Source organism: Ranitomeya variabilis, chromosome 3 (genome assembly GCF_051348905.1).
Source record: "Ranitomeya variabilis isolate aRanVar5 chromosome 3, aRanVar5.hap1, whole genome shotgun sequence".
NCBI lineage: Eukaryota > Metazoa > Chordata > Amphibia > Anura > Dendrobatidae > Ranitomeya > Ranitomeya variabilis.
The window spans coordinates 675807764-675827944 of NC_135234.1; the positions used below are offsets into that span (position 1 = coordinate 675807764).

At 45.2% G+C, this 20181-nt stretch overlaps 1 pseudogene across 1 annotated transcript in view; it reads left to right on the forward strand.

The window, feature by feature from the left end:
• The first annotated feature begins 5080 nt into the window (after positions 1-5080).
• The window catches only part of LOC143817767 (mediator of RNA polymerase II transcription subunit 17-like), a 37377-nt pseudogene continuing 22276 nt past the window's right edge, over positions 5081-20181 (forward strand). Inside the window, exons 1-7 of the transcript XR_013224183.1 lie at positions 5081-5095; positions 5142-5478; positions 8602-8770; positions 10399-10609; positions 11058-11194; positions 11769-11853; positions 12160-12308. The product of XR_013224183.1 is annotated as a mediator of RNA polymerase II transcription subunit 17-like (transcript). The remainder of the gene's footprint in view (positions 5096-5141; positions 5479-8601; positions 8771-10398; positions 10610-11057; positions 11195-11768; positions 11854-12159; positions 12309-20181) is intronic.

Consider the following 20181-nt stretch of genomic DNA (forward strand, 5'->3'; position numbering starts at 1 on the left):
GGCAAGAGTATTCTCCCTCTATTTTAAATTTTTTAGGGGATATGTGAGACAAGTGCTTTAATCAGACCAACTGTTACACAGTAGGTTTTCTGTGGCAGAAAAACAAAGACAGATGCCACACACAGGACTGGCACTAATGCAGATTTGACAATCTTAATCTCCCACTTTTATTTTTTTTTTCTGGGAGAATTGTGAAGAAATCAGGCCCACTGCTACACAGTAGGTTTTCTGTGGCAGAAAAACAAAGACAGATGCCACACACAGGACTGGCACTAATGCAGATTTGACAATCTTAATCTCCCACTTTTATTTTTTTTTTCTGGGAGAATTGTGAAGAAATCAGGCCCACTGCTACACTGTAGGTTTTCTGTGGCAAAAAAAAAAAAAGATGCCACACACAGGACTGGCACTAATGCAGATTTGACAATCTTAATCTCCCACTTTTATTTTTTTTTCTGGGAGAATTGTGAAGAATTCAGGCCCACTGCTACACAGTAGGTTTTCTGTGGCAGAAAAACAAAGACAGATGCCACACACAGGACTGGCACTAATGCAGATTTGACAATCTTAATCTCCCACTTTTATTTTTTTTTCTGGGAGAATTGTGAAGAAATCAGGCCCACTGCTACACAGTAGGTTTTCTGTGGCAAAAAAAAAAAAAGAAGCCACACACAGGACTGGCACTAATGCAGATTTGACAATCTTAATCTCCCACTTTTATTTTTTTTTTTCTGGGAGAATTGTGAAGAAATCTGGGCCACTGTATGAAAGTATATTTTCTGTGGCAAAAAGTGGCTTGAAGAGATATAACAAAAAAAAATAAAAGGGACTGTACTACAATTACTATCTCCCTACAGTTATCTCAGAAAAGTATGTCAGGCAGCAATAAAAAGGACTGCTGCACACAAAAGTCAAAAGTGTGGACAAACAAACAAGATAGCTGTGCAGAAATGAAGGAGCAACAGGATTTGTGCTTTGAAAAAAGCAGTTGGTTTGCACAGCGGCGTACACAGCAACGCAGCTATCAGGGAGCCTTCTAGGGCAGCCCAATAAGCTACAGAGCTGATGAAGAGAAATCTAGCCTCCACTGTCCCTGCAAACAAAAGGTGGTGTTGGACAGTGGAAATCGCTACAGCACAAGCGGTTTTGGGGTGAATGGACTCTGCCTAACGCTCTCCCTACTTCTGACGAAGCGGCAGCAACCTCTCCCTGCGCTCAGATCAGCAGCAGTAAGATGGCGGTCGGCGGGAACGCCCCTTTGTAGCACCTGTGACGCCGCAGAAAGCAAGCCAATCACTGCCATGCCCTTCTCTAAGATGGTGGGGACCAGAACCTATGTCATCACGCTGCCCACACTCTGCGTGCACCTTCATTGGCTGAGAAATGTCACTTTAACTGTCATGTGAAACGCGACTTTGGCACGAAGATCGCGTACCGCATGGCCGATGCAACGCTGGGATCGGATTTCATGAAACCCGACTTTGCCAAAAGTCGGCGACTTATGAAAATGACCGAACCGTTTCGCTCAACCCTAGTTGGCACTATATAAAGATTATTATTATTCTTTATTGGGGCAGCTACATTATAGAACCATATTCTGTTTTTCACATTTTCTGCATTTGCTTTTCAGCTTCAGGTCCTGTCCCTCTACATTCTATTATTCTTTATATATTTCCTAAGGTGTCTGTTTTTTTGTCCAAAATCAGAATACAGAAAGTGGAAAAAATGAATCCCCAAAAATAAGAGCAAGGAAAACTAAATCTCCGAGCACTCACAAATATTCGGAGACCACCCAGCGTGCTCGGGAAAACCCAAGCAACGAGTATACTCACTCATCACTAACAAGGAATCAAATTACACCCTCTCCAAAAACAAGCGCATGTGCAGGGCTGAAATCTCGCTATCATTTTATTTTAATTACTAACATTGTTTGTACCGAGTATTTTTGTGATTGCTTTCTAGCTTAACGCCATGAATTAGTCGCACACGGCAGTGTAAATTCTAACGTCTTTGTTGGAGGGTCAGTTGTATTTTAACACCATGTCCTGTCTTGCAAGATGTATATATAGCAACACTTATGAGCATTATTCCTCCTTTTGTTAATTTGTCTTTCGGCCTTTCACTGCACAATGTCTAATATTTCCTTTCTACAGTGTGTTTTTAATTCAAAATTATTAGCAAAATGCACCTATACATAAAATGGTGCAAAACTGGTTCGCTCACAACGTGCAATTACCCATTGTCCTGCTACAAGTTTATATACAGCGACATTTATGTGCTCTAGTCCTCTTTTTTTTTTAGCTTCTGGTCCTGTCCCATGCATGCTTTTTTGTCTCTTATATTTCCTTTCTAAGGTGTCTGTTTTTAAGACACAAAGGGGCAAAAAAAGAATTCAACCATGGTGCACGTGCCTGAGATAAACTGGTGCTAATCCCCAAAAAATAAAAAACAAAATGCACCTTCGAAAGCAGATTTTTCTTTTTTTATAAAAGGCAGGAGAGGCAGGAGATGGATTCTCACACTTTAGAATGCGCATAAAGCACCTATTGAGTCATACTCTAAAGACAAGCGCCTGTGCAGAACTGGAAGTTCACCATCATTTAATGTTCAGCACTAATTTTGTTTTTACAGAGTATTTTTGTGACTAATTGCACTTTTACACACCTTGTATTTCTGATAAAGGGTTATATTACCTTTATTATAGTTCTCATTACTAATACTGTTTGTACTGGGTATTTTTGCAATTGCTACGAATTAGCCGCACACATGTGTACATTCTAACGTTTTTGTTGGAGGGGCAGCTGATTTTAGCACCACGTCCGGACTTGCTGGATGCATATAAGGTGATATATATGAGCATTATTCCCTTTTGTACATTTGTTTTCAGGCTAAGGCCCTGCCCCTGCTCTATTTCTAATATTTCCCTTTCTACGGTGTCTATTTTTATTCTAAAATTAGCAAAATGCACCAAAACATGAAATGGTGATAATCTAGCAAATTTAGCGGACAAAAAAAAGTGGTATTAACCCCTTTCTGCCATCGGATCGGATTAAAATGCAATAACGGGCGCTTAAAAGATCATATCATTAAAAATATCAGCTTGGCACGCAAAAAATAAGCCCTAACCCAACCCGAGTTCACGAAAAATGGAGACGCTACGGGTATCAGAAAATTGCGCAATTTTATTTTTTTAGCAAAGTTTGGAATTTTTTTTCACCACTTAGATAAAAAACAGCCTAGACATGTTTGGTGTCTATGAGCTCGTAATGACCTGGAGAATCATAATGGCAGCTCAGTTTTCGCATTTAGTGAACCTAGTAAAAAAGGCCAACCAAAAAACAAAAACCTATATAGAAAAAGATACCAGAGATAACACCTTGTATGGTCGAATGAAAAAAACTATGAAGATAAACCCTTAAAAAATTCCATCAGACCAAAAATTAATTTATAAAAATATAATTTTATTTATATTCAAATACAATCACAATAATATCACCAAAAATGTATAGAAATCTTTATAAAAAAATAAGAATAAAAGAAATTAGAATGACTACTTTTATTAAAAACACATAAAATATACATATAGATATGTTTATCTCCTCAATTGAGGTTTTCTGGGGATTTAAATATTTCACTAATTTAATAAACCCCGTATGTGCAGGACAGGGCAAATCCAAACTGATTAGTATATAGAAAATTATTATATTTCTTATAAAACTATAAAATTTAATATGCAGCAAATAATTTGTAATAATATGTGATAAAAATAAACCATATTAATAAATAATATAAAAATGTATAAAGATGTGTGTATATATATATACACACACCCCTTGTGAAACACATATCTTTATACATTTTTAGATTATTTATTCATATGGTTTATTTTTATCACATATTATATTATTCAAAATTATTTGCTGCATATTAAATTTTATAGTTTTATAAGAAATATAATAATTTTCTATATACTAATCAGTTTGGATTTGTCTGTCCTGCACATACGGGGTTTATTAAATTAGTGAAATATTTAAATCCCCAGAAGACCTCAATTGAGGAGATAAACATATCTATATGTATATTTTATGTGTTTTTAATAAAAGTAGTCATTTATTCTAATTTCTTTTATTCTTATTTTTTAATAAAGATTTCTATACATTTTTGGTGATATTATTGTGATTGTATTTGAATATAAATAAAATTATATTTTTATAAATTAAGTTTTGGTCTGATGGAATTTTTTAAGGGTTTATCTTCAACCAAAAAACAAGTCTGGGACTGCACTTTTTTTTTTTGCACTTTCACCTCACTTGGAATTTTTTTCCCATTTTCTAGTACACAACATGGTAAAACCAATGATGTTGTTCAATAATAATAATAATTTCTATATAAATAAAAATAATAATTATTATTATTATTATTATTATTATTATTAAAAGTACAACTCGTCCTGTAAAAAATAAGCTCTCACACGGCCATATTGACGGAAAAATAAAAAGTTATAGCTCTGGGAAGAAGGGGAGCGAAAACCGAAAACGCAAAAAGCTCCAGGGGTTAAAGGCAATAAAGAGCACACAGGGCCCCAATCAGCGCCATCATGCTACACATGAGAATTATTTCATTTTGCGCATTTGCATCTCGGCCCATTCCGCTTAAAGTACTTTTTAATTTCTTTCATTTCTATTGTCTTTTTATGATTAAATCAGGAGCAAAATTTGACAAAAAAGAAAAAAAATGGAGGTTGTAAAAAAATAAAAATAAAGGGCACAACCACCCACCCTGGCCTCATCCACCCTTTCTACCCCAAGTTCAAGGGCCAACAGCAACAAAAAAATAGTGGCGAAATAACTTTTTTCACAAGACTGAGTGAAAAAAAAATGGCGCTACACCGAGGGACCAAACCAGATCCTGTCAGAAAACAAAGCGCCCTGGTGTGCAGGGTCTCATTAATATTCTACGTTCATTGATTATCATTATTATTCGCGCGACTTCTTTGTCGGTCGCTTAGGCACCATTACGAGGCCACACGGCCGCTGAGCTCGCTGTTTCCCTCTCCCTCCCCTTGCGTAGCCCCGAGAAAATGGCGTTGAGCGCGGTAGGCAGGGGTATATATAGCCTATTCAGAGCACGTGGTACACAAGCGGTCACGAGGGACGCCGGCGCTCACGTGGTGCAGTGGCGTCACTACGCGCCGGTCACATGACTGTGATGCCCTCAGTGCTCGCCGACGCTTCCTTAGAGCGTTGCTGTGTCTGTGTCGGGCGGATCATGTCGGGGGGGCCGCCGGTGCAGAGAAGCAGGTGCAGGAGGTGGGGCTGGATGGCTCGGAGACGTACGTGCAGCCGCTGTCTATCTCGCAGAACCTGGCCCGTCTGGCGCAGAGAATAGACTTCGGCCAGGACTCTGATGAAGAAGGGATCGAAGATGGACTCGTTCCCCGGGAGAACGACTGGGGGGAGCAGCCGGAGGAGGAGGAAGGTGAGTTCGCTGAGATCGGCCGATGTGATCGTTCAGGAGCTTCCACCATATCTGTTGCTCCTCTCAGGCTTGTTGGTGCGAGTGACAGCGGCGCCTCCTCCTCTGCCCTCACTGGTGGGAATACGCGTTTAACCCCTTCTGTCACTGGCAGTTTTTCCCCTTCTATGATCCGTCACTGTCTGCACGCACGGTGAGCGTTGTGTGTGTGTGTGTGTGTGTGTGTGTGTGTGTGTGTGCGTGAGCGTTGTGTGTGCGTGAGCGTTGTGTGTGTGTGTGTGCGTGAGCGTTGTGTGTGTGTGAGCGTTGTGTGTGTGTGTGTGCGTTGTGTGTGTGTGTGTGCGTGAGCGTTGTGTGTGTGTGTGTGCGTGAGCGTTGTGTGTGTGTGTGTGCGTGAGCGTTGTGTGTGTGTGTGTGCGTGAGCGTTGTGTGTGTGTGTGTGCGTGAGCGTTGTGTGTGTGTGTGTGCGTGAGCGTTGTGTGTGTGTGTGTGCGTGAGCGTTGTGTGTGTGTGTGTGCGTGAGCGTTGTGTGTGTGTGTGCGCGTGAGCGTTGTGTGTGTGTGTGCGCGCGGTGAGCTGTGTGTGTGCGCGCGTTGTGTGTGTGAGCATTGTGTGTGTGCGCGCGTTGTGTGTGTGCGCGCGCGGTGAGCGTTTTGTGTGTGTGAGCGCGCGCAGTGAGCGTGTGCGCGGTGAGCGTCTTGTGTGTGTGCGTGAGCGTCTTGTGTGTGTGTGTGTGCGTGAGCGTTTTGTGTGTGTGTGCGTGAGCGTTTTGTGTGTGTGTGTGTGCGTGAGCGTTTTGTGTGTGTGTGCGTGAGCGTTGTGTGTGTGTGTGCGTGGGCGTTGTGTGTGTGTGTGTGCGCGCGAGCGGTGTGTGTGTGTGTGTGTGTGTGTGTTCGCGCGCGGTGAGCGTTGTGTGTGTGTGTGCGCGCGCGCGCGGTGAGCGTTGTGTGTGTGTGTGTGTGCGCGCGCGGTGAGCGTTGTGTGTGTGTGGTGAGCGTTGTGTGTGCGTGAGCATTGTGTGTGTGCGCGCGCGGTGAGCGTGTGTGTGCGCGCGCGGTGAGCGTGTGTGAGCGCGCGCGGTGAGCGTGTGTGAGCGCGCGCGGTGAGCGTGTGCGCGCGCGCGGTGAGCGTGTGCGCGCGCGCGGTGAGCGTTTTTTGTGTGTGAGCGTTGTGTGTGTGTGTGCGCGTGCGTGCGCGCGGTGAGCGTTTTGTGTGCGCGGTGAGCGTTTTGTGTGTGTGCGCGCGCGGTGAGCGTTGTGTGTGTGTGTGTGTGTGTGTGTGCGCGGTGAGCGTTGTGTGTGTGCAGAGGTTTCTGCGTCATTTCTTTATCTGCAAAAACGAAGCCTCCAAAATGTTGCATTTTTCAGTGCGTTCAGGCCGGGAGCGGACGATCCGGAATTGGCAGCGCTTTGAATGCAGCACATGTCCGTGGTATCCAGAGCACTGCCAGCTACTGAACGCAGGTGACTCCGCTGTGATCACTGAACCGTGCGGATTCACTGTGTCCAATACATTGTGCGGGTGACTTGTGGGGGCAATTGTACTTTTCAATGACGCCGTTCACTTTATTGAATAATGACCTGAAAAACAAGAAAAAAAAATCAAAATTGGGAAATGACAGTGATAAGGCTATGCGGCTGGGAGGATGAGGCTCTGCGGCTGGGAGGATGAGGCTCTGCGGCTGGGAGGATGAGGCTCTGCGGCTGGGAGGATGAGGCTCTGCGGCTGGGAGGATGAGGCTCTGCGGCTGGGAGGATGAGGCTCTGCGGCTGGGAGGATGAGGCTCTGTGGCTGGGAGGATGAGGCTCTGCGGCTGGGAGGATGAGGCTCTGCGGCTGGGAGGATGAGGCTCTGCGGCTGGGAGGATGAGGCTCTGCGGCTGGGAGGATGAGGCTCTGCGGCTGGGAGGATGAGGCTCTGCGGCTGGGAGGATGAGGCTCTGCGGCTGGGAGGATGAGGCTCTGCGGCTGGGAGGATGAGGCTCTGCGGCTGGATGATGATCATCTTGTGAGCTGTCGTTTTATGGGTACCAGTTTTGCAACATTTTCCTGACTTATAATTCCAGTTTTGGGGGGCAAGTGCAGTGTTGTTTTGTTTGTTTTTTTTCATTTAAAGGATTTCATAATGTTATGCTTTTATGGACCTGAAGATACAAAATGTTTTGTTATTTGCTTGTCCGTGATCTCTTTATTTTGGTTTTCAATTTACTGTTTATATAAGAAATGTTTTGTTTGTTGTTTTTTTTCTTTTGTATGCAAAACAAAGTCCAATCTGTTTGTTGTTCCCTCTCATGACACCTGGGGACTTTCATGACTTGCACTATATATATCAGCCCCTGATCTCAGAAACAATGGGTGTTTTTTTAGGGAATCCGTCACCGCAGATCCCAGCAGCACGGCCTGAGCCGGGTAGATTCATCTCTGACATGCTCCAGTGTTTCAGGCAAAATATAGTTATTAGATCGGGTCGGGGACTATAGGCTGAGACCAGTATTGTTCCAGGTGATTGACACTATAGACGAGACCTGCTAAGAACGGACTAGACCAAAGACCCTTTTATACATTTTATTTTCCCTGAATTGCTGGAGATTTTCTGAAATAAATATACCCGGATGTAATTTTGCAGCCCTGCTCTAGGTTATGAGCAACATGAATCAGGTGACAGGTTCCCTTTTCAGTGGCCACTGTTATTTCTACAAACTATCTAAATCGCTGTACAAGTGACTTTAAAAAACCTTTGTAGTAAATCTGCTGCTTTCTCCACTTCTGAGCCACTTCTTCCCCTGCATACTGAATTCACCACCCACTCTGGGGAAAGAAAAACTGCTTAAATGTTTCTTGGATGTAATGGGACACACTGTCAGGTCACTGAGGGATCTGATTACAGCTGTTATTAAATGGATTGTGTCACCATTGATCTTCATGAGCGTACTGCTCCCACACTTCAGATTTCTGCTTGATCGACAGTCTGGACAAGTGGCAACCTTGGCCTCTTATACTATTGCAGCGTGTTGGTATCACATGTTAATGAATCTGTCAGATAAGTTCCGTTGTATTCATGTGTTCTGGATAAAATGGTTAAATATGATTGCTTTTGCACTAATTATGGCCGTCCTTCCCCTTTCAGGTCTGGTCAAATTCCAGCCATCGCTCTGGCCATGGGACTCTGTGCGGAACCATCTTCGAGGCTCACTGACGGAGATGTGTGTGTGTTGTACGACGTGCTGACTGTGGTGAAAGACAAGAGGTACATGCACCTAGATCCCGTGTCCCAAGAGTCCCTGACCCCAAAGCAGGTAAGGATGCCCCAGGAGCCACTGTGGCGGTCAGTAGGCTCATTCTGTGTCTGCCTGCAGGGAACATAGATCCCTATGTGCAAACACACCCCCAGGAAGAAGCAAACGCAAAACGCACGTCAGGGTCTCTGCTCCGCACTCTCCAGGCCACTTTACCGGATCTGTTTCTCATGCATTGTTATTTTACACATCAGCCACTAGAGGGCGTCTATCTTACACTTGTCATTATTCTGCTCCCAGTAAATGCACTTGCATTTTCTATTCATGTTAAACTCTCTTTAATATCCTTAGTAATTCCCCTTTTATATTTATTTTTGCACTTCAGTTTTGTTTTGTTTTTTCCTGAATTTTACCCCTGATATGTTTTGATTTGGCTCTACTCTATGTACCCCCTCTTTGAGCTTATTGGGCTTTACAGATTTACAGATTTCTATTTTTTTATTTCATGCATATAGGTATTACCATTACAAATCTATGTATGAATTATGGTTCTGGAGTAAAGGGATTTCTGTTGTCCATTCTCCCTTTATGATTTTATTGGTCTTATTTTTTTTAATTCTAATAAAGTTTTTATATTTGGATTTCTTTATGGGCTGCTTGGCTTCCTATTACTTTGGTTACTCAATATTAATATTATTTTATAATAATTGTATCACTTAATACTGATCAGAATTGATACTGACTCTCTGCTAATTGCTAATTCATGATGTAATGGGTCTGATTGTAACGTGTATTCTTATCAGTAACAGCGATTCAAAACCATATAATATAATGCTTTCTATAGATTGTCAATCATTTGCTCCTGATATTCAGCCATTGTACTTCCCCAGCTTCCCCCTTGGATGCACACTCATTCCCCCGATGCTCTGGTCTTAGCTGTGTGCACCGAGGCTCCGCACAGCAGATGCGATGTAGTGATGTCATCGCATCTGCTGAGTCTCCCAGGGTAAATGATGGAAGAAGAAGCTGGAAAAGTCAAATGGTCAAATGTGACCCACAGTCGAACCCGCCTCAATCAGTAAGATATCATCTGTCCAGAGGATTGGTGAAAACTAGGGTTGATCGAACAGCTTCGGATAACTCCTTATCCAAATAGCTATAGCACTTACCGAATAGCTGCAGCGGGAACCCGGATACCTGGAGCGCTCCCGATAATCAGCTGTATGTGTCGCAGCTCTGTGACAGTCACAACACACGCATGGAGGACCTGTTTGTTGGGCTCTCCTCTCATGTGTTGTGACTGTGAAACAGCCGCGACACATGCAGCTACTGCGCCAGTCAGCTGATTATCGGGAGCGCTGCAGGTGTCTGGGTTCCCGATGCAGCTAGGCAGTAAGTGCTACAGCTATTCGGATAAGGAGTTATCTTAAGCTATTCGCTCATCCCTAGTGAAAACGTATTTTCACTAGACCCTTTAATATTAGATCTGCTCCTATCATTGAGTGATGGCCAGTCTCGGGTGCTGCAGGTCACCTACTGAAGTATCGGAGGTTCTCGGTGACAGTGTACGGACCTGTGCCGCTCCAGCTTTGTAACCTATGTAAAAACGCCACTGCCGCTCTGATGCTGATGATCCATGCTGAGGATATAGTATAAGTTCTAATTGAGTGACTGTCTTCTCTTTTCAGAGTCAGCCCGGTTTACTGTTGGTTTCTAAGCGGAAATCCCTCCTGGGTGCTGCCCAGATCCTACGGAAAGGCGGTGAGCGTCTGTCTAAGTCTGTGGCGGAGAACCAGGAGAACAAGAGGCAGCACGACTTTAACTCCGAGCTGCTGAGATTGCGCCAGCACTGGAAGCTGGGGGATAAGATCCTGGGGGACCTGAGCTACAGGAGTGCAGGTAGGAAGCTTTCATATTGCACCCTCCTATATGGGGGAAGCCATATTGATTTTTACATTGCTTTCCCAGAAATGGGTGGAAATAGTTGTCCAATTAATAGAACATGAAAGAAGTTTGTGAGTGGGAGACAGTGCGTACAAAAGCTGGAGCATAACCAAATCCCTCATACCTGATGGAGCGAAAGAGCAAAAGCAGCACAGCCACGAGTTTAGGTGCAGAGATGATTGGGAAATGGGACTGCAGAACCCGACTGCCTCCATTACAGGGTCTGATGTAAAGCTGCCCATATGCTTAGATGGGGGTCCGCTGAGCTCCGCAGTACCGCATAACGCTCGACCTAAACAATTGTGCGCGTGTTCTTAGTAGGGCTAGTGGAGGATCACATGTCAGGTAGAATCGGGGGTCTCTGTTCCTGTTTTGATGTCTCCACTTTTTCCCATTGTTATAGGGTCGCTCTTTCCTCATCAGGGAATATTTGAAGTCATAAAGAACACTGATATTGACTTGGATAAGAAAATCCCTGAAGATTACTGCCCGCTAGATGTGCAGATCCCCTGCGATCTGGAGGGATCTGCTTATCTGAAGGTGTGACATTTATATTTTTATCATAGTGCTTATTATTAGGAGCCGGTCAGCGCAGAATATGTAGTCGTATTGGAAATTATTCAGTAGAAATTGGGTTGTGTATTTTTTCATTAAAATCCCTGGTGTTTTTCTGTATAGATGGAGTCTAATGGGCAGTCCTACTAATGGTTAACAGCTATCCCTGCGTGCATAAAGGGAAGACTGTCAATCGCTAGTAAGGCCGCCCATTGAACAAATATACCCAAAACACCAGCGATTTCAATTAATAAAATACAAGTTATACTGAAAATGATCCCACAGAAATGTCTTTTTGACTCGATCAGCTCCTCCTGCAGATCGGAGACCATTTCTAATGAGACAGGACCTGGTGGTCAGATGATTGCCGGGGATTTGCCCAGCAAAGCTGAGGGGCCCTAGTAGACTCAAAATGGCGCTGCTAGTGATTTGGGGCGCAGCAGGAGGCTTTTTTTTCCCCTTTCTTTTTGGGGGTGCTTTTATCTTTTTTCCCCTGTGCTATGACAGAAGCTTTATCTTATAACCTATTGATTAACTGGAGGACTGCGTTTGGTTGCAGGTTTCCATTCAGAAGCAGTCGTCAGATATCGGGGACCTCGGTACGGTGAATCTGTTCAGAAGGACCTTGCCCAAAGCCAAGCCCGGTAGGTTTTGTAGAACGGCTTTTGCTCCATAGTGGAGTCGCTGACGGCAAGCGGAGATCCTGATCATGAAAAATAAAATATATCTGACACCAACCCTTCTGTATTTAGGGATTTGTAAAACTTAGAGAATGACGTCACAGTGGGGAGGGCAGCGCTCATCCATTACTAGCAGCCGCAGCTTCCTCCTCTTTGCCTCATATTTAGTATGTGTCACGTGTGCAAGGGCAACCGTTCTGTGATGCCATCTGCTGAGGATCCGTCCAGCACCCTCAATATTTAATTGCACCCCGTGCTTCCTGATTGCAGGGATGCCACATTGGCAGACGAGGCTGGAAGCCGCCGCACAGAACGTCCTGCTCTGCAAAGAAATATTTGCGCAGTAGTCTCGTGAAGCCGTCCAGATCAAATCCCTCACATCGTCGTCAAGAACCAGATCATCTCCCAGCCTTTTCCTGGTAAGAAATACTCTCCTTACGGTAGGGGTCTGCACTCTGCAGCAGTCCTTTGGTTGTCACACTCCCAGCATGTCCGGGGGGCCATCCGGTAACGGGAGTGCCAAAGGTTGCTGATCCTGGTTCTACAGAATGTATTTATTATTTATTGGAGAGTAGGGGGCTCCTATACCAGTGTGCAGCTTTTACCCCCAATCATGTAGAACCTACTCCTGTCACCAGGGCAGTGACGTTCGGTGGGCAACCAACACCAGCGGCAAGACAAGTATAATGCGCCTCCCCAAACCCATGAACGGTTATCACTCTCTTCCACCATTTTATTACCATTTTCAGATTATTGCTAAAAATCATACAATTTCATGAATAACATTATATATTTTTTTACGCTATTGTGCGAGGAAAAAAAAATTTGTTTCTCGGTCTCCCATGACAGCACTACGGAGAGAGGGGATCCGCCCTTCAGGGACAGGAAACCTACAGATAAAAGGGTGGTACCTCTCCCTCGCATCAGTTGGTTTCCTGTCCCTGACAGGGAACCTCTCTATCGGACGGTACCTGACATGAAGACCGATGGACCGAGACCGGGACCGGGCGGTCGAGTTCCGGCAGCGAGGAGGCTCCTGCCACGGCTTGTCCGGCTCCCGAAGCCGCCACCGCTGGGACCGAGGGGTCCTTCAGGGTGAGCGAGGGGAGAACGCCGCCAGACTCCATAGGAAGAAGGGGCGCTGATCACCCGGAGTTCCTGTGCCGACCGCTGCACGCTCCGGGTGTACAAAGATGGCCGCCGCTCCGGAAATGCGGCAAGGACTTCCGGGTCATCGCGCGCGCATGCGCAGTAATATCTTCTCCCTGGGAGCGTGCAGGAAACCGGAAGTGCGGCAGACGCTGGGGGATTGGCGCCGGTTACAAAAAGGGAGATTGTGCGCACATGGGGGTCGCACTTTCTCCCTGTAACCATGGAGGACAGCGATCCACAGGAGCTGCAGCCAGGACAGCAGCGCCACACAAAGAGCACCAGGAGTGGATCTAGCAGCCGTTCCACACGGCGCAGCAGATCCGCTGCGAAGACTGATACTCCGTCTCAAGCACCTTCCTTAACAGGCCCAAGTCCCCCTCCAGAACCGGTACCTGCCTCCACATCCAGGTGGTGAGTGATCTTCGTGAATGTACATATTTATAATGGGGCTCCCTCTTCTCCCTTACTAGGGTAAGAAGAGCCTGGAGAAAAAGAAAAATAGGGTCTGCCCTACCTGTGATAAAGCTTTACCAGTAACCTGGGAGAAAAAGCTTTGCAAGTCATGCATCCAGAGCTTACTATGTGAGGAGACCCCCGACTTCGCCTCTGAACTTAAAAATGTAATCAGGTCTGAGGTTCAGAATGCCCTTCTATCCTCCAAAAAAGAGGTGAAGAGGGTGAAGGAGTCGGTACATTCCCACTCGGCCCGATCGTCATCCGAAAATGCTGATTCGGACGATTCAAAATTCCCCCTATCCTCTTCTGAGGAAGAGTCTGGCCGACATTGCTTCCCACTAGAAGAAGTGGATTCCTTAGTGAGAGCAGTTAGGGCTACTATGGGGGTGGAGGAACCCAAACCCGACAAAACGGCCCAAGATGTGATGTTTGGAGGTCTGGGACAAAAAAAGAGAAGGACTTTTCCCCTAAATCCTAATGTCCAAACATTAATTAAAAGAGAATGGGAGAAACCGGATAGAAGAAATTCCTCGGTACCCTCCCTTAAAAGAAAATATCCCTTCGAGGATGAGGCTTCCTCTTTCTGGGATAAGGCACCAAAACTAGATGTTACAGTGGCCAAAGCCTCGAAAAAATTCGCGCTGCCATTCGAGGACATGGGTACCCTCAAAGACCCGTTAGATAAAAAAGCGGACACTTTCCTCAAGGGAGCATGGGAATCAGCTGGGGGTAGCCTGAGACCTGCAGTTGCAGCTACTTGCACCTCCAGATCCCTTATGGTGTGGATCGACCAGCTGGAAAGTCAGATTAAAGACGGGTTACCCAGAAAACAATTGCTAGATTCGTTCCCTGCAATGAGAGCAGCAGCAGCGTTCCTGGCGGACTCCTCGGCGGACTCTATACGCCTAACATCTAAGGCCGCTGCCTTAGACCTTGTGGCTAAAAAGCTGGCCGGGAGATCTACAAACAAAGTTAAAATTATGTTCTATCCCATGTGAGGGCAATTTTTTATTCGGAGAAACCCTGGATGACATTCTCCAAAAGGCGGGAGATAAGAAGAAGGGGTTTCCAAATCTGGGTCCGACTCCATTTAAACAGTCCTTTCGGAGCCGCAGATTTTTTCGCCGTAGACCCCCCAGAGAGCAGAATAAGTGGGAAGAAGGAAGGAGAAAGGATAGGGGTTACCTCTTTGGCAACACCTCCCGTGATAAAAAGTTCTCCAAATGACATTTATCCTCCGGTGGGAGGAAGGCTAACATCATTCCTTCCCGCCTGGGAAAAAATTTCCAACAACATCTGGATCCTAAATATCATACGGTATGGCCTAAAAATAGATTTTGTGTCTCTCCCTCCCTGGAATTATGTGATAACAAAAACAAGATCTTCGGCTGCAGAACAGACTGCATTAGAGGAGGAAATTATGACCCTACTACAAAAATCGGTGATTCGGGAAATATCTCTTCAGGAGGTAGGGGAAGGGTTTTTCTCCCCTCTATTTTTAGTACCAAAGCCCGACGGGTCCTTTCGGACAATCATAAATCTAAAAAACCTAAACAGATACGTCGTAAATTACAAATTCAAAATGGAGACGATAAGGTCCACTATAAAGATTCTCTTCCCGAACTGCTACATGGTCGTAATAGATCTAACCGACGCATACTATCATGTGCCCATCCACAATCAATCCCAAACATTCCTCAGGATGGCAGTCTCCATAAAGGGCCAAATAAGGTTTTTTCAATACAAAGCTCTTCCATTCGGGATTTCAATAGCCCCACGTATATTTACGAAAATAATAGCGGAAATGATGGCCCACGTGAGGGAACAAGATATACTAATAGTCCCTTACCTGGACGACTTTCTTATCGCAAGCAACTCAGCACAAAGTTGCAGAGAAAAGAGAGACCAAGTGATGACCATCCTGACGGACTTGGGATGGCTTATAAACGTAAAAAAATCGAAATTGGAACCCTGTCAAGTACAAGAGTTCCTAGGACTGACATTGGACTCTCGGGTCCAAGAATGCCGACTTCCGGGTCCCAAAAAAGACAACATATTGTCCATGATAGCGCGAACGTTACACAATCCCTCAATGACTCTAAGGAGAGCAATGTCGCTTCTGGGCTCTCTGTCCTCATGCCTACCAGCGATACCCTTTGCGCAATTTCATACAAGAGAGCTTCAGTGGCACATCCTGGAATGGCAATTGTTACTAAAAAACAAATTGGAAAGCCGGCTCACCCTAGATTCATCAGTTATTCATTCCCTTCTCTGGTGGGGAAAAGACCAAAACCTGTCAAAGGGAGTCCCTTGGGTACCAAACATCTCTCGGATAATAACAACCGATGCGAGCCCCAAAGGGTGGGGGGCCCACCTGGGGGACAAAATAGCCCAGGGAAATTGGTCAGATCAAATACTATTAGCATCCTCAAACCAAAAAGAACTTTGGGCGGTATATCATGCTCTTCTTTTTTTCCTAGCCGATATTCAGGGACACCATGTCCGAGTTCTTTCAGACAACAAAGTGACTGTAGCCTATATAAACCACCAGGGGGGAACAAGGTCTCGTTCACTGATGAGTTCTTCAGCCAAAATTATCAAACTGGCGGAAGAAAACTTACTATCCCTCTCGGCACTACACATCCAGGGTTCAAACAACGAAAGGGCAGATTACCTGAGCCGGACTCAGTTAAAACAAGGCGAGTGGTCCCTAAACCAATCCATCTACAATCAGATCACAAAAATGTGGGGGACACCAACAATAGACCTGTTCGCCAATTGCAAAAACAAAAAAGTAGGCAAATTTTGTTCTCTAAGCCCAGAAGGGAATCCCCAGGCTCTGGATGCTTTTCTGATTCCATGGACATACAAACTGACATACGCCTTTCCGCCAACCATTCTGATTCCAGCAGTCATTCGGAAAGTCAGAGAGGACAAAACAAAAATGATCCTGATTGCCCCATTCTGGCCAAAAAGAGCATGGTTTTCCTGGCTAAGGATACTATCGATATCAGACCCGTGGGTTCTACCGGATATGCCAGACCTTCTACATCAAGGTCCAATCTTCCACCCACAGGAGTCGAACCTCCATTTGACAGCCTGGTTTTTGAACGGGGACTATTAAGAGAAAGAGGTTTCTCAGATAACTTAGTGGCTACACTCTTAAAAAGTAGAAAGCCCATCACCACTAAAATTTATGGGAAGACGTGGAGGAAATTCCTATCTGTCTCCAAGGTAAAGATCCAGGACAGGCCTTCAATTCCTAAAATTCTGGAGTTCCTACAAAAAGGTCTGGAGCAGGGGCTGGCAGTCAGTACCCTTAAGGTACAAATAGCAGCTTTAGGAGCCTTATATAACCAAAACATTGCTGCTAACCCATGGGTAATAAGATTTATTAAGGCGGTTACAAGATCAAAACCCTTAGTTATTCAAAAAACACCCTCATGGGACCTAAATTTAGTCCTTTCAGCATTAACGGGCCCTCCATTTGAACCCATACAAACGATTTCCATAAAAACATTATCACTTAAAACTATTCTCTTAGTAGCTCTAACATCTGCGCGCCGAATAAGTGACATCCAAGCCCTCTCCTCTAATCCACCTTTCACTAAAATCTTGGATGATAGAGTCATTCTTAGACCCGACCCAGCCTATTTGCCAAAAATGGCATCAAAATTTCATAGGTCACAAGAAGTATCCCTACCATCCTTCTGTCCAGACCCGAAAAACGAGAAAGCGCTAAACTTCCATAATCTAGACGTTAGAAGATGCCTAGTCCAATACCTAGATTCCACCAGGGAGTATAGGAAGGAAGGCTCTTTGTTTGTCTGTTTTCAGGGTCCCAGAAAAGGATTCCGGGCATCCAAGGGAACTTTAGCCAGGTGGATTAAGGAGGCAATAGCCTTGGCATATTCATCTTCGGGGAATACAATCCCGGATGGTATAAAAGCGCATTCCACAAGAGCAGTAGCTACCTCATGGGCTGAGAGGTCAGAGGTATCAATAGAGCAAATCTGTAAGGCGGCCACCTGGTCATCACCATCAACCTTTTTTAGGCACTATAGACTTAATCTAGCCTCTGTATCTGACTTAACCTTCGGACGAAGGGTCCTTGAGGCGGTGGTCCCTCCCTAAGCTTAATCTCTGCAATTCTCTCCGTAGTGCTGTCATGGGAGACCGAGAAAGTCATAGTTACTCACCGTTAACGGTGTTTCTCGGAGCCCATGACAGCACCTGCTTATTCCCTCCCATCACGAGTGCGGTGAGCACCTTTTTAAATATAATTTATATAATTTATGATGTATATACTATACGTTTAGGCACGGGGTTCCTCTATTAAGAAATGTTATAAAATAATGTTCTCTCTGTTGCAACTAACCTGGAGGTCCTCTGATGCTCTGTAAACCAACTGATGCGAGGGAGAGGTACCGCCCTTTTATCTGTAGGTTTCCTGTCCCTGAAGGGCGGATCCCCTCTCTCCGTAGTGCTGTCATGGGCTCCGAGAAACACCGTTAACGGTGAGTAACTATGACTTTTATTACTTTACCCTTAACCCCTTCCTGACATCAGACGTACTATCCCGTCGAGGTGGGGTGGGCCCGTATGACCACCGACGGGATAGTACGTCATACGCGATCGGCCGCGCTCACGGGGGGAGCGCGGCCGATCGCGGCCGGGTGTCAGCTGCATATCGCAGCTGACATCCGGCACTATGTGCCAGGAGCGGTCACGGACCGCCCCCGGCACATTAACCCCCGGCACACCGCGATCAAACATGATCGCGGTGTACCGGCGGTATAGGGAAGCATCGCGCAGGGAGGGGGCTCCCTGCGGGCTCCCTGAGACCCCCGGAGCAACGCGATGTGATCGCGTTGCTCCGAAGGTCTCCTACCTCCCTCCTCGCCGCAGGTCCCAGATCCAAGATGGCCGCGGCATCCGGGTCCTGCAGGGAGGGAGGTGGCTTACCGAGTGTCTGCTCAGAGCAGACACTTGGTAAGCCTGCAGCCCTGCACAGCAGATCGCAGATCTGGCAGAGTGCTGTGCACACTGCCAGATCAATGATCTGTGATGTCCCCCCCTGGGACAAAGTAAAAAAGTTAAAAAAAAATTCCCCACATGTGTAAAAAAATAAATAAAAAAAATATCCTAAATAAAGAAAAAAAAAAAATATTATTCCCATAAATACATTTCTTTTGCTAAATAAAATAAAAAAAACAATAAAAGTATACATATTTAGTATCGCCGCGTCCGTAACGACCCAACCTATAATACTGCCCCACTAGTTAACCCCTTAAGTAAACACCGTAAGAAAAAAAAAAAAAAACGAGGCAAAAAACAACGCTTTATTATCATACCGCCAAACAAAAAGTGCAATAACACGCGATCAAAAAGACGCATATAAATATCCATGGTACCGCTGAAAACGTCATCTTGTCCCGCAAAAAACGAGCCGCCATACAGCATCATCAGCAAAAAAATAAAAAAGTTATAGTCCTGAGAATAAAGCGATACCAAAATAATTATTTTTTCTATAAAATAGTTTTTATCGTATAAAAGCGCCAAAACATAAAAAAATGATATAAATGAGATATCGCTGTAATCGTACTGACTTGACGAATAAAACTGCTTTATCAATTTTACCAAACGCGGAACGGTATAAACGCCTCCCCCAAAAGAAATTCATGAATAGCTGGTTTTTGATCACTCTGCCTCACAAAAATCGGAATAAAAAGCGATCAAAAAATGCCACATGTCCGAAAATGTTACCAATAAAAACGTCAACTCGTCCCGCAAAAAACAAGATCTCACATGACTCTGTGCACTCAAATATGGAAAAATTACAGCTCTCAAAATGTGGTAACGCAAAAAATATTTTTTGCAATGAAAAGCGTCTTTCAGTGTGTGACGGCTGCCAATCATAAAAATCCGCTAAAAAACCCGCTATAAAAGTAAATCAAACCCCCCTTCATCACCCCCTTAGTTTGGGAAAAATAAAAAAAATTTAAAAATGTATTTATTTCCATTTTCCCATTAGGGTTAGGGCTAGAGTTAGGACTAGAGTTAGGGCTAGGGTTAGGGCAAGGGTTAGGACTAGGGTTAGGGTTAGGGCTAGGGTTGGAGCTAGGGTTGGGGCTAGGGTTAGGGCTAGGGCTAGAGTTGGGGCTAGGGTTAGGGCTAGGGTTAGGGCTAGGGTTGGGGCTAGGGTTGGGGCTAGGGTTAGGGTTAGGGCTGGAGTTGGGGCTGGAGTTGGGGCTAGAGTTGGGGCTAGGGTTAGGGCTAGTGTTACGGCTAGTGTTACGGCTAGTGTTAGGGCTAGTGATAGGGCTAGGGTTATTGCTAGGGTTAGGGTTGGGGCTAGGGTTGGGGCTACAGTTAGGGTTAGGGTTTGGATTACATTTACGGTTGGGAATAGGGTTGGGTGTGTCTGGGTTAGAGGAGTGGTTAGGGTTACTGTTGGGATTAGGGTAAGGGGTGTGTTTGGATTAGGGTTTCAGTTATAATTGGGGGGTTTCCACTGTTTAGGCACATCAGGGGCTCTCCAAACGGGACATGGCATCTGAATTCCAGCCAATTCTGCGTTGAAAAAGGAAAACAGTGCTCCTTCCCTTCAGAGCTCTCCCGTGTGCCCAAACAGGGGTTTACCCCAACATATGGGGTATCAGCGTACTCAGGACAATTTGGACA